Source organism: Amaranthus tricolor, chromosome 8 (genome assembly GCF_026212465.1).
Source record: "Amaranthus tricolor cultivar Red isolate AtriRed21 chromosome 8, ASM2621246v1, whole genome shotgun sequence".
Taxonomy (NCBI): Eukaryota; Viridiplantae; Streptophyta; class Magnoliopsida; order Caryophyllales; family Amaranthaceae; genus Amaranthus; species Amaranthus tricolor.
In genome coordinates this window covers 9,627,598-9,639,338 of record NC_080054.1, presented here as the reverse complement: position 1 = coordinate 9,639,338, position 11,741 = coordinate 9,627,598, and positions in this window count along the sequence as shown.

Genomic DNA, 11,741 nt, shown 5'->3' with positions numbered 1-11,741 from the left:
TTTATACTTGAAACAAACACTCATATTATTCAATTAAGATCCACAACCCAACAATACCAATCCATAAAGGGAAAACAACAAACCTAAGTTAATCTCAATTACTCAATAAATAACCTTAAACCTCCAATTTATTTTATACTTCCTAATCCCACATAATAACTTCCATTTTCGTACCATAACAGGCCACTTGTTAGTAATTTGATCATAACTCCCTCATACGAACTCATCTTGGAGCGATTCAAGTGCCTACGTGATCGCGACTCGAAGCTCTACAAATATCATGCAGACACCAGAACCCAAAAACAATCGAAACTATCCCAAAATAGTCAGAACAGAAGGTTCAGTATTGATTTTCATGACAGCCTGCGGGTATGCCACTGTTTTGAACATAACTCCCACATATGAACTCATCTTGGGGCGATTCAAGTGCCTACGTGATCGCGACTCGAAGCTCTACAAATATCATGCAGACACCAGAACCCAAAAACAATCAAAACTATCCCAAAATAGCCAAAACAGAATGTTCAGATCATGAACTGAAATTTTAGAATCCCAAATACTCAATTTGATACTAGAAATCAAATAACCCAAATAACCAATACTAATCAACACTAGCAAGAACCCAATTACTAATTGAATCCATATACTGATCTTAAATTCAAGTTGATACTTAAACTTGAATCAAAGACCCAAATTGAATCCACAAATACCCAACTACTTTAAAACATTCAATTAATACTTAAATAAAATAGTTTGTGGATTACCTCAATCACCATTGAAGGAAGAGGAAGGAGTTGGTATGGTGGTGTGGTGACACAGGCACAGCCCAAAGGAGCCGGTGGTGGTGCTGGGCACCTACTGCCACCGCAGAAAAACCACAACGTGGCTGCTGCTGCTTGGAAGACTCATGGCTGCTGTAGGAGAGGAAGGAGGCGTGTCTGTTGGTGGACGGGAGAGGGTGGAGCAGTTGGTTTGGTTTGAGGAGGCGCACAAAACGTGAGGGAGAAGGAGAGTAAGGTGTACTGATTTGGTGTTGTTTGAAAATGAGGGAGTAAGGGTAATGGATGAGTATAAGGGTTTATAATTAAGGAGTTAACATAATGAGTCATAAATTACGTGGCGAAACTACGGTGACTCAACTTCATACTCATACTCACGAAAATATGAGATGGGTAATACACCCATATTTTTCGTCGTATAATTTATTTTTCAATACTTTATTTAAATTTATTTTTATAAAGATAAGATAGTAATCAATTTATAAAATATAATCAAAATACACTTTATCAAAGTATTCTTTATACAAATTTTATACATTAAATAAAATATACCTCTTTCTTGAAAATGTTAACAAATGAAATACTTGAGTCAATATTATCAAAATAATAATATTATTACTCGGATTAACTTACTTAATAATCCCAATCAGCTTAATAAACTTATGATTAAGCTTTGTTAAATGTAGTCTATTTCATTCTCCCCAACTTAAAATAATTTCGTCCCCGAAATTATACATACACTTTAGATCATCCTTAGTCATAACATATAACTCAAATTTCGTGAAATGAGAACCAAATAATTTTTAGTTACTCTCCATCTTTGATTCAAGACTTACTATATCTATAAATTTTCAATCATATAAGAGGAATTACATATTGGTAACGCAACTAACCTCAATTGAATTACTTCAACCCTTTAAATTTGAAACTTCAACCTCAATTTACATTACGTGATCGTTCACATGTACTTTAAATCAACCACCTTACTTCAAAATCTTTATACCTTTAATTACATATTTTATCATTTCAACCTTTTTATATCCTTAGTTTGAGATATTAAATCATCAACTTACTTGTTGTTTCCCAATTACAATTAAATTTCTAATTAAAAACTCTTATAACTCCCGAGATACTTTGAGATGAATACCTTAAGTCATTTATTGAATCTCATATTCTAAAGATATCCACAATCATTGCTCTATCAACTTTTAATAACTCAAAACTCGATCATTGTCAACTTACTTCGAATTATAACATTTATAACCCTACTCTTCATTTAACGCTTAAAACTTCAAATTCCATAAGAAATTCATTCGAAATAACTTCAATAACCTTTAGATATTCAAATTCGTATTTTTTTTTTCTAAACCATTATTCTATTATACTCACGTTTTACCATTAATAATTTCATACAATCCCAATTTTTTTTTAACCTTTAATAACCAAACATTTCCTCACTTACAAAGTCAAACTTCTCACAATTTAAGTATTCTTTAAACTTCCAATTGATCCCTTTTTTCTTAATTCACATTTTACCATCAATAAAACCTTTATAGAGTCCTAAAGTTATCATTCTTTCATCAAAAACCGTTGAAAGCTTTCTCAATCATAATTTTACATTATCCTCAACACGTATAGGCCATTCAATCAAACTTACTACAACATAACTTTAAGTTACTATTAAATGCATTAACCTTTGTTTCCTTTCGAAACTTCCCTTAATTAAAATTTCTCATCCAAGTATCATTAAAATTGAACATGTCACAAATACTTTTTCTACATTCTTTATTCCTTTATACATTTTCAATCTTAACACACAATTAACGCATAACTTTCAATATTCCCAAAATGTTTCTTTTAAACTCTTTGCATCGAATCATTCTTGCACAACATCATCGCAATTCTCGATGAGTTTGGTCCTCAACTCCTTTTGCCAGATATCCGAGTATATATTATATCTTTTGTAAAACAATTTTAAGAATACTTGACTCGAATATATATATATTTCAAGTTGAAATTTTGAGATCTTTTAAAAACAACTTTTTTTTTATACATGACATGTAAACAATCACACAATATTTCACATAAAATCAAGTAAATCCACCAAATAAGATTCAAATGAAAAATTCCCAAATTAACTTTAATATCCTTTAAAACTCCTTTTACCAAACTTCAAAGTTCCAAATTCGTAATTCGGACATAACTCTTGACCTTCGGCATGACTCGTACTAAAAGAGGATTCACAACACGCAAGGAAACTTCAAGATTTCCTTAGCCCATAAAAACGCTACACATCACACATATAACACATAGTCACATTAATACCATCCGATTCTCAGAGGTTACACCCTAAGACTCGACTACCGCGCTCTCTCGAATTTTCGAAATTCAAATTTTTTTTTTTAAAGTTTTGTACTCGAATATGAGGATTCGAGTACTCCAGAAACAACTAGGCTCTGATACCAATTGAAACAGCCCAAACCGGCGTAAACAATATAATAATATTGTCTAAAAAGCACAGCGGAAGACTTATAGAAGTCTGAGCTGAATCCGACCTGTGGCTCGATAGCCACAGCAACCAATATCAGAGTATTTAAAAACTTTACAAAACTATAATACAATTACTTACAACCCAGCTATAAACTAAGTTAATACATTATAAAATATCTGTTTTTTTATATTTTAAAAGACATGATTTGTCAAAATATCATTATAAGTTAACCTTCCGGAAACGATGTCCTCGCTATCGCAACACATGACACATAAATGAGCAGCACATCCATCCACACTAAAAATGGCAACCTGAAAGTGGATCTACCCCCTATAAGAGATAGACCCTATAAAAAAAACTGTCAACAATTGCATTGTTGAGTAATCCAACAAACTACTACATCTGTATATAAGTCATTAACAAACATTTCCAAATCAAATTCCTTGTACACATGGTAATCATTTATAAACATTATTTTATCCAAATCAAAACTTTTTTAAAATACCGTTTGGTATCGACATAAATACGGCTATGAACCTTTAGTTCATAACGAATCAAAACACGGCTATAACTTTACAAGTTAATAGCGTAAATCAAAACTCTTTTAAAAGACCTTTTGGTATCGACATAAATACGGCTATGAACCTTTAGTTCATAACGAATCAAAACACGGCTATAACTTTACAAGTTAATAGCGTAAATCAAAATGCGGCTATTACTTTACAAGTCAATAGCGAAACAATAAGGCAAATGACAAATATGATATCATTTGCAAAACAAACAAAACTTTATGTACGAAACGTATTTATTCAAAACTCTTATTAAATCAATAATTTAACAACACTTAAAACGTGGGAATATATGGACCGTCAGGAAGTAGGCTTGATCTAAATCCTGAGAACACGGGTGATCGTCATCACCGAAAATACGATTCTTGCAAGAACGAAACGGGATCGGGGGCTCGAGACCGATCCGAATAACCATTACCTATTATCAAGCTATAGGATTTCACAATAATCCGGATATAAATATCCGTTGCCAATTCCCAAAAACGGACATTTTTCAATGTCGAACATTTCAATATAAAACAAAACAATAATTCAATTGATTTTCTCTGAAATCAACAATCATACCTCATCTTCATAATACAATATTTCAAGACTCGTATTTTATAAGTTAGTAACATACAAAACATGCTTTTGTATTCTCTTTAAATAAATACAATATTTAAAAGCTCGTATATAAAAACATATGAACATTCAAAACATCATTTAATCAAGGACTAGGAGCAAGGTCAAACAAGGTCAAAATCCACAGTTTCAAACACCAAACGATTTTGCTCAAATATCAATAGTAATAATACCACACCTTATAAAACATAACTTGAACTTTGAAATACTTGAATTAAATTTAAAAGATAGGATAGTAGTTTGCTTGTATATTACCTTTCTACGCCATGAATAACAATCAATAATTAAAATACCAATCAATTCATATGTTTCCAAATTTATACTTGAAACAAACACTCATATTATTCAATTAAGATCCACAACCCAACAATACCAATCCATAAAGGGAAAACAACAAACCTAAGTTAATCTCAATTACTCAATAAATAACCTTAAACCTCCAATTTATTTTATACTTCCTAATCCCACATAATAACTTCCATTTTCGTACCATAACAGGCCACTTGTTAGTAATTTGATCATAACTCCCTCATACGAACTCATCTTGGAGCGATTCAAGTGCCTACGTGATCGCGACTCGAAGCTCTACAAATATCATGCAGACACCAGAACCCAAAAACAATCGAAACTATCCCAAAATAGTCAGAACAGAAGGTTCAGTATTGATTTTCATGACAGCCTGCGGGTATGCCACTGTTTTGAACATAACTCCCACATATGAACTCATCTTGGGGCGATTCAAGTGCCTACGTGATCGCGACTCGAAGCTCTACAAATATCATGCAGACACCAGAACCCAAAAACAATCAAAACTATCCCAAAATAGCCAAAACAGAATGTTCAGATTATGAACTGAAATTTTAGAATCCCAAATACTCAATTTGATACTAGAAATCAAATAACCCAAATAACCAATACTAATCAACACTAGCAAGAACCCAATTACTAATTGAATCCATATACTGATCTTAAATTCAAGTTGATACTTAAACTTGAATCAAAGACCCAAATTGAATCCACAAATACCCAACTACTTTAAAACATTCAATTAATACTTAAATAAAATAGTTTGTGGATTACCTCAATCACCATTGAAGGAAGAGGAAGGAGTTGGTATGGTGGTGTGGTGACACAGGCACAGCCCAAAGGAGCCGGTGGTGGTGCTGGGCACCTACTGCCACCGCAGAAAAACCACAACGTGGCTGCTGCTGCTTGGAAGACTCATGGCTGCTGTAGGAGAGGAAGGAGGCGTGTCTGTTGGTGGACGGGAGAGGGTGGAGCAGTTGGTTTGGTTTGAGGAGGCGCACAAAACGTGAGGGAGAAGGAGAGTAAGGTGTACTGATTTGGTGTTGTTTGAAAATGAGGGAGTAAGGGTAATGGATGAGTATAAGGGTTTATAATTAAGGAGTTAACATAATGAGTCATAAATTACGTGGCGAAACTACGGTGACTCAACTTCATACTCATACTCACGAAAATATGAGATGGGTAATACACCCATATTTTTCGTCGTATAATTTATTTTTCAATACTTTATTTAAATTTATTTTTATAAAGATAAGATAGTAATCAATTTATAAAATATAATCAAAATACACTTTATCAAAGTATTCTTTATACAAATTTTATACATTAAATAAAATATACCTCTTTCTTGAAAATGTTAACAAATGAAATACTTGAGTCAATATTATCAAAATAATAATATTATTACTCGGATTAACTTACTTAATAATCCCAATCAGCTTAATAAACTTATGATTAAGCTTTGTTAAATGTAGTCTATTTCATTCTCCCCAACTTAAAATAATTTCGTCCCCGAAATTATACATACACTTTAGATCATCCTTAGTCATAACATATAACTCAAATTTCGTGAAATGAGAACCAAATAATTTTTAGTTACTCTCCATCTTTGATTCAAGACTTACTATATCTATAAATTTTCAATCATATAAGAGGAATTACATATTGGTAACGCAACTAACCTCAATTGAATTACTTCAACCCTTTAAATTTGAAACTTCAACCTCAATTTACATTACGTGATCGTTCACATGTACTTTAAATCAACCACCTTACTTCAAAATCTTTATACCTTTAATTACATATTTTATCATTTCAACCTTTTTATATCCTTAGTTTGAGATATTAAATCATCAACTTACTTGTTGTTTCCCAATTACAATTAAATTTCTAATTAAAAACTCTTATAACTCCCGAGATACTTTGAGATGAATACCTTAAGTCATTTATTGAATCTCATATTCTAAAGATATCCACAATCATTGCTCTATCAACTTTTAATAACTCAAAACTCGATCATTGTCAACTTACTTCGAATTATAACATTTATAACCCTACTCTTCATTTAACGCTTAAAACTTCAAATTCCATAAGAAATTCATTCGAAATAACTTCAATAACCTTTAGATATTCAAATTCGTATTTTTTTTTTCTAAACCATTATTCTATTATACTCACGTTTTACCATTAATAATTTCATACAATCCCAATTTTTTTTTAACCTTTAATAACCAAACATTTCCTCACTTACAAAGTCAAACTTCTCACAATTTAAGTATTCTTTAAACTTCCAATTGATCCCTTTTTTCTTAATTCACATTTTACCATCAATAAAAACTTTATAGAGTCCTAAAGTTATCATTCTTTCATCAAAAACCGTTGAAAGCTTTCTCAATCATAATTTTACATTATCCTCAACACGTATAGGCCATTCAATCAAACTTACTACAACATAACTTTAAGTTACTATTAATTGCATTAACCTTTGTTTCCTTTCGAAACTTCCCTTAATTAAAATTTCTCATCCAAGTATCATTAAAATTGAACATGTCACAAATACTTTTTCTACATTCTTTATTCCTTTATACATTTTCAATCTTAACACACAATTAACGCATAACTTTCAATATTCCCAAAATGTTTCTTTTAAACTCTTTGCATCGAATCATTCTTGCACAACATCATCGCAATTCTCGATAAGTTTGGTCCTCAACTCCTTTTGCCAGATATCCGAGTATATATTATATCTTTTGTAAAACAATTTTAAGAATACTTGACTCGAATATATATATATTTCAAGTTGAAATTTTGATATCTTTTAAAAACAACTTTTTTTTTATACATGACATGTAAACAATCACACAATATTTCACATAAAATCAAGTAAATCCACCAAATAAGATTCAAATGAAAAATTCCCAAATTAACTTTAATATCCTTTAAAACTCCTTTTACCAAACTTCAAAGTTCCAAATTCGTAATTCGGACATAACTCTTGACCTTCGGCATGACTCGTACTAAAAGAGGATTCACAACACGCAAGGAAACTTCAAGATTTCCTTAGCCCATAAAAACGCTACACATCACACATATAACACATAGTCACATTAATACCATCCGATTCTCAGAGGTTACACCCTAAGACTCGACTACCGCGCTCTCTCGAATTTTCGAAATTCAAATTTTTTTTTTTAAAGTTTTGTACTCGAATATGAGGATTCGAGTACTCCAGAAACAACTAGGCTCTGATACCAATTGAAACAGCCCAAACCGGCGTAAACAATATAATAATATTGTCTAAAAAGCACAGCGGAAGACTTATAGAAGTCTGAGCTGAATCCGACCTGTGGCTCGATAGCCACAGCAACCAATATCAGAGTATTTAAAAACTTTACAAAACTATAATACAATTACTTACAAGTGATCGAGCCAGAATTGATATCCATTTGGATTTGAATCAAATGACCCTTCCAACCACTTGAAGATGAAGTACACACAAAACCAATAACACAAAGTCATTAATCTGACACATTATAAGGCCGTGTCCGAATCTTATTCATAAGTTTATCATAGTCGGTATGCCAAACTTATTCATAACTTATATAGGTAGGTTCTCATTACGTATAAAATATATCCCCGTGAAACGGATACAACACCAAGAGCTCTTAAACCCTTGATCTTGAGAACTTTCAATGGACAACTACCTCGTTCATCATGGTCCAAAGCAACGATGGTTCATTAGAACTTGCTTACAAAAATCAAAAGGAATTTTACCACATTGAATTTAAGACACGATGTTAATCTTGTGTGAATTGGGCTTTTCCAAATGACCTTTATTGACATAAGCTTCCACTAGGCTGTGCCTAAGAGCAATATGACGAGACTTACCACTATATACTTGACTATAAGCCCTACCTAAAGCCATCATGAAATCCGCATGAATCGCCACCCCTGAAATTGGCTCAGGTAACAAAGGTATCTCAAACATAAGATTCCTTAACCTCTCCGCTTCACTAGATACTGAAGCAAGAGTTATAAACTCCGCTGACATAGTAGAATAAGCTATACATGTTTGTTTCTTAGAGGACCATGAGATGACACCTCCACCATAAACAAACACCCAACTACTCGTAGAAGAATTATTCTCTTCAACAATATTTTGTATTTTTTCCTTGAGAAGTTGAAATTTCTTGAATTTTTTTTCTGTACTATGATGACAATTTGGAAGTATGTCAGTAATAAAGACTTAGTTGGATGTTGACTCATGCAGGTGGTGACATTAAGGTAGCTCTCTGGAAGCTTATCTTTTGCAGACCTGATTACAATTTTGAATTTTTCCCATAATATTTCCGAAATGAAAAATATTTCCCACTTTGCATGAAAGGGAAAATAAATTCCCTCAATACAGTCCACGTAGGACTGGTGGGAGAAATTTTTTTTCTTTTTTTTTTAAATATAACCGCTACCTCAGTTAGCGGTTTTGTTTAGGAATTTGAAGTAAACCGCTAGATGAAATGACGGTTTTCATTAATTTCATTTTTTCAAAAAATAAAATAAAATAAAATAAGCTAGAGTAAACCGCCACTTGAGATGGCGGTTTTGTACCTGTACAAAATGCGACCAAGTTTGCTGTTTTATCATTTCATTTCATTTGTTCCATCTTTGCTGCCGGTTCCCTTAAACAATTCTACACTCCTCATTTACTTCATATTCACAATTCCTCTCATTCAACTAAATTAATCAACTACATTCCCATCTTCTCCTTCTTTACTTGTTCATTTTCATCCTCATTTAAGGTATGAATATAACCCTAATTTTTTTCAATTTGCAAATCGATTTTTTGCTCATTATTGTTGTCATTTGAAGTTATAAATACATTGATTATTTGTTACATTCTCTTGATTTCATGATTTAAGCCTACATTTTACACATTTGTAGTTGAATATTATGATTTGCTTTGTATGCATATAAAGTGTTTGATGAAATGTTTCAATGAAAATTTACTACTTTGTAGGGTTATTTTAATGGTTTTAGTATATATTCATGGTATTGTTAGCTTTATATTTGAATTGAACCTTCTAATAAGTGTTGTAATACTTTAATATTACACATTCTTGTATTCACATTTACACTTCCCTTACTCACAATCAACAATAAAGTGTATGCGAAATCACATGAAAAACATGCTTGTGTTTGCAGAATATGGATCATTATCCCGTTATAGTGTATTGGGGTGGGGAAGTAAGTTATACTGGATCAGATGTTGTGTATAGTGGAGGATTAAATGCAGTGATGTTTATCCATCGTCAGAAAACTAATTTTGAGGTGTTTCATAACAAGGTCTATGATGTAATTGGCTGTGATCGCAACTCTTTTATGTTAAAAATGGAGATGAAATATCCGGTGACTGGGAAAAATGTGTTAGTCCCGATTAAGAATGATGAAAGCATAAGTGCTCTTGCTTATGCAGCATCACAAGCCCCTGGCACGGCAATGGAGGTTTATGTTAAATTGGTTACAAATTTGGGTAATGCGAGGGAAGTCATGACTAGCATAGAACTTCCAGAATCAGGTCCTAGTGTACGCCATGATACATTCACAGAAATGTTAAGTAACCCAAATTACATTAATGAGCACTTGGATGAGTTTACTTCTCCAACTCATTCACGTGGCATTGGTGGGGTGTAATGAACACCTTTTCCACGAGTCACTTGGGTAGGTGTAATGCCAACGAGGTTGACTCTTTAGGTCAGGAGAATGAGCATATTGATTCTGATTCAGAGGAGGATGATGACAAAAGAGAAGCTCTAGATGCAACGATTAGAGATGGTGCTCCATCTCAAGACTGGCTTAGAATTGATGAGGTTGATCAAAGATTGATTGATGCATGGATGACCTGGAATGATGACAACTCCGTGAATGAAAATGGAGACTTTAGGATAGGGCAAGAGTTTAGCTCCTTAGACCACCTTAAGAAGAATGTTAAAGCATGTGCGATATCTAACAATAGAAACTTCCATATAATTGAGTCGGAGCCTTCAAAGTACGTTATCTAATGCACTAATGCGGAGGGTATAGGTTGTGAATGGAGGATGCAAGCTATTATAACCGCCACGGGATCATTTAAGATTGTGCGATATAAGGGTCATAATAGTGACGATCATCCCCTCCTTACATCTGATTTTGTTGCTAATCTTATTTTTGATATGATCAGAGTTGATCCAGATTTCAAGGTGAAGTCAATCATTAATTTTGTAAAAAGTAAATATGGATTTGTTATAACATATAAGAGAGCTTGGTTGGCTAAAAATAAGGCTATAACAAAAGTATTTAGGGATTGGGATAAGTCCTTTAAGAAGCTTCCAAGGTACCTGCAGGCATTAATGCAATCTAATGTAGGAACAGTGGTGCAATGGGAAGTCCAACCGACAATGGATCCTACCAGAGTTATGTTTCAGAGAATTTTTTGGGCTTTCAGACCATCCATTAAGGGTTTTCCTGACTGTCGTTCCCTTATTTCTATAGATGGTACACATTTGTACGGAAAGTACAAAGGCACACTTATGATTGCTATGACGATAGATGCAAATTCTCAGTTTTTCCCACTTGCCTTTGCCGTTGTGAAGGAAAAGAGCAACGACACATGGAATTGGTTCTTAGATTGTATAAGGCATTATGTCACTAAGAGGGATGGCTTATGTGTTATATCTGATCGTCACAAGGGAATTTTACATGCAATGAATAGAGTTGGAAAAGGTTGGGAAGAGCCATATTCATTCCATCGATTTTGTAAACGTCATCTAGCTTCGAACGTGCATAAGAAGTTTGAAAACATAGTAGCAAAAAACTTATTTGGAAAAGCTTCTGAACAGACAAAGATTCGGAAATATAATTTCTATATGAATCGCCTTAAAGAGTTTGATGAGGACGTGTATAAGTACTTAGTGGATGGTTATATTCCTGAGCGCCAATGGA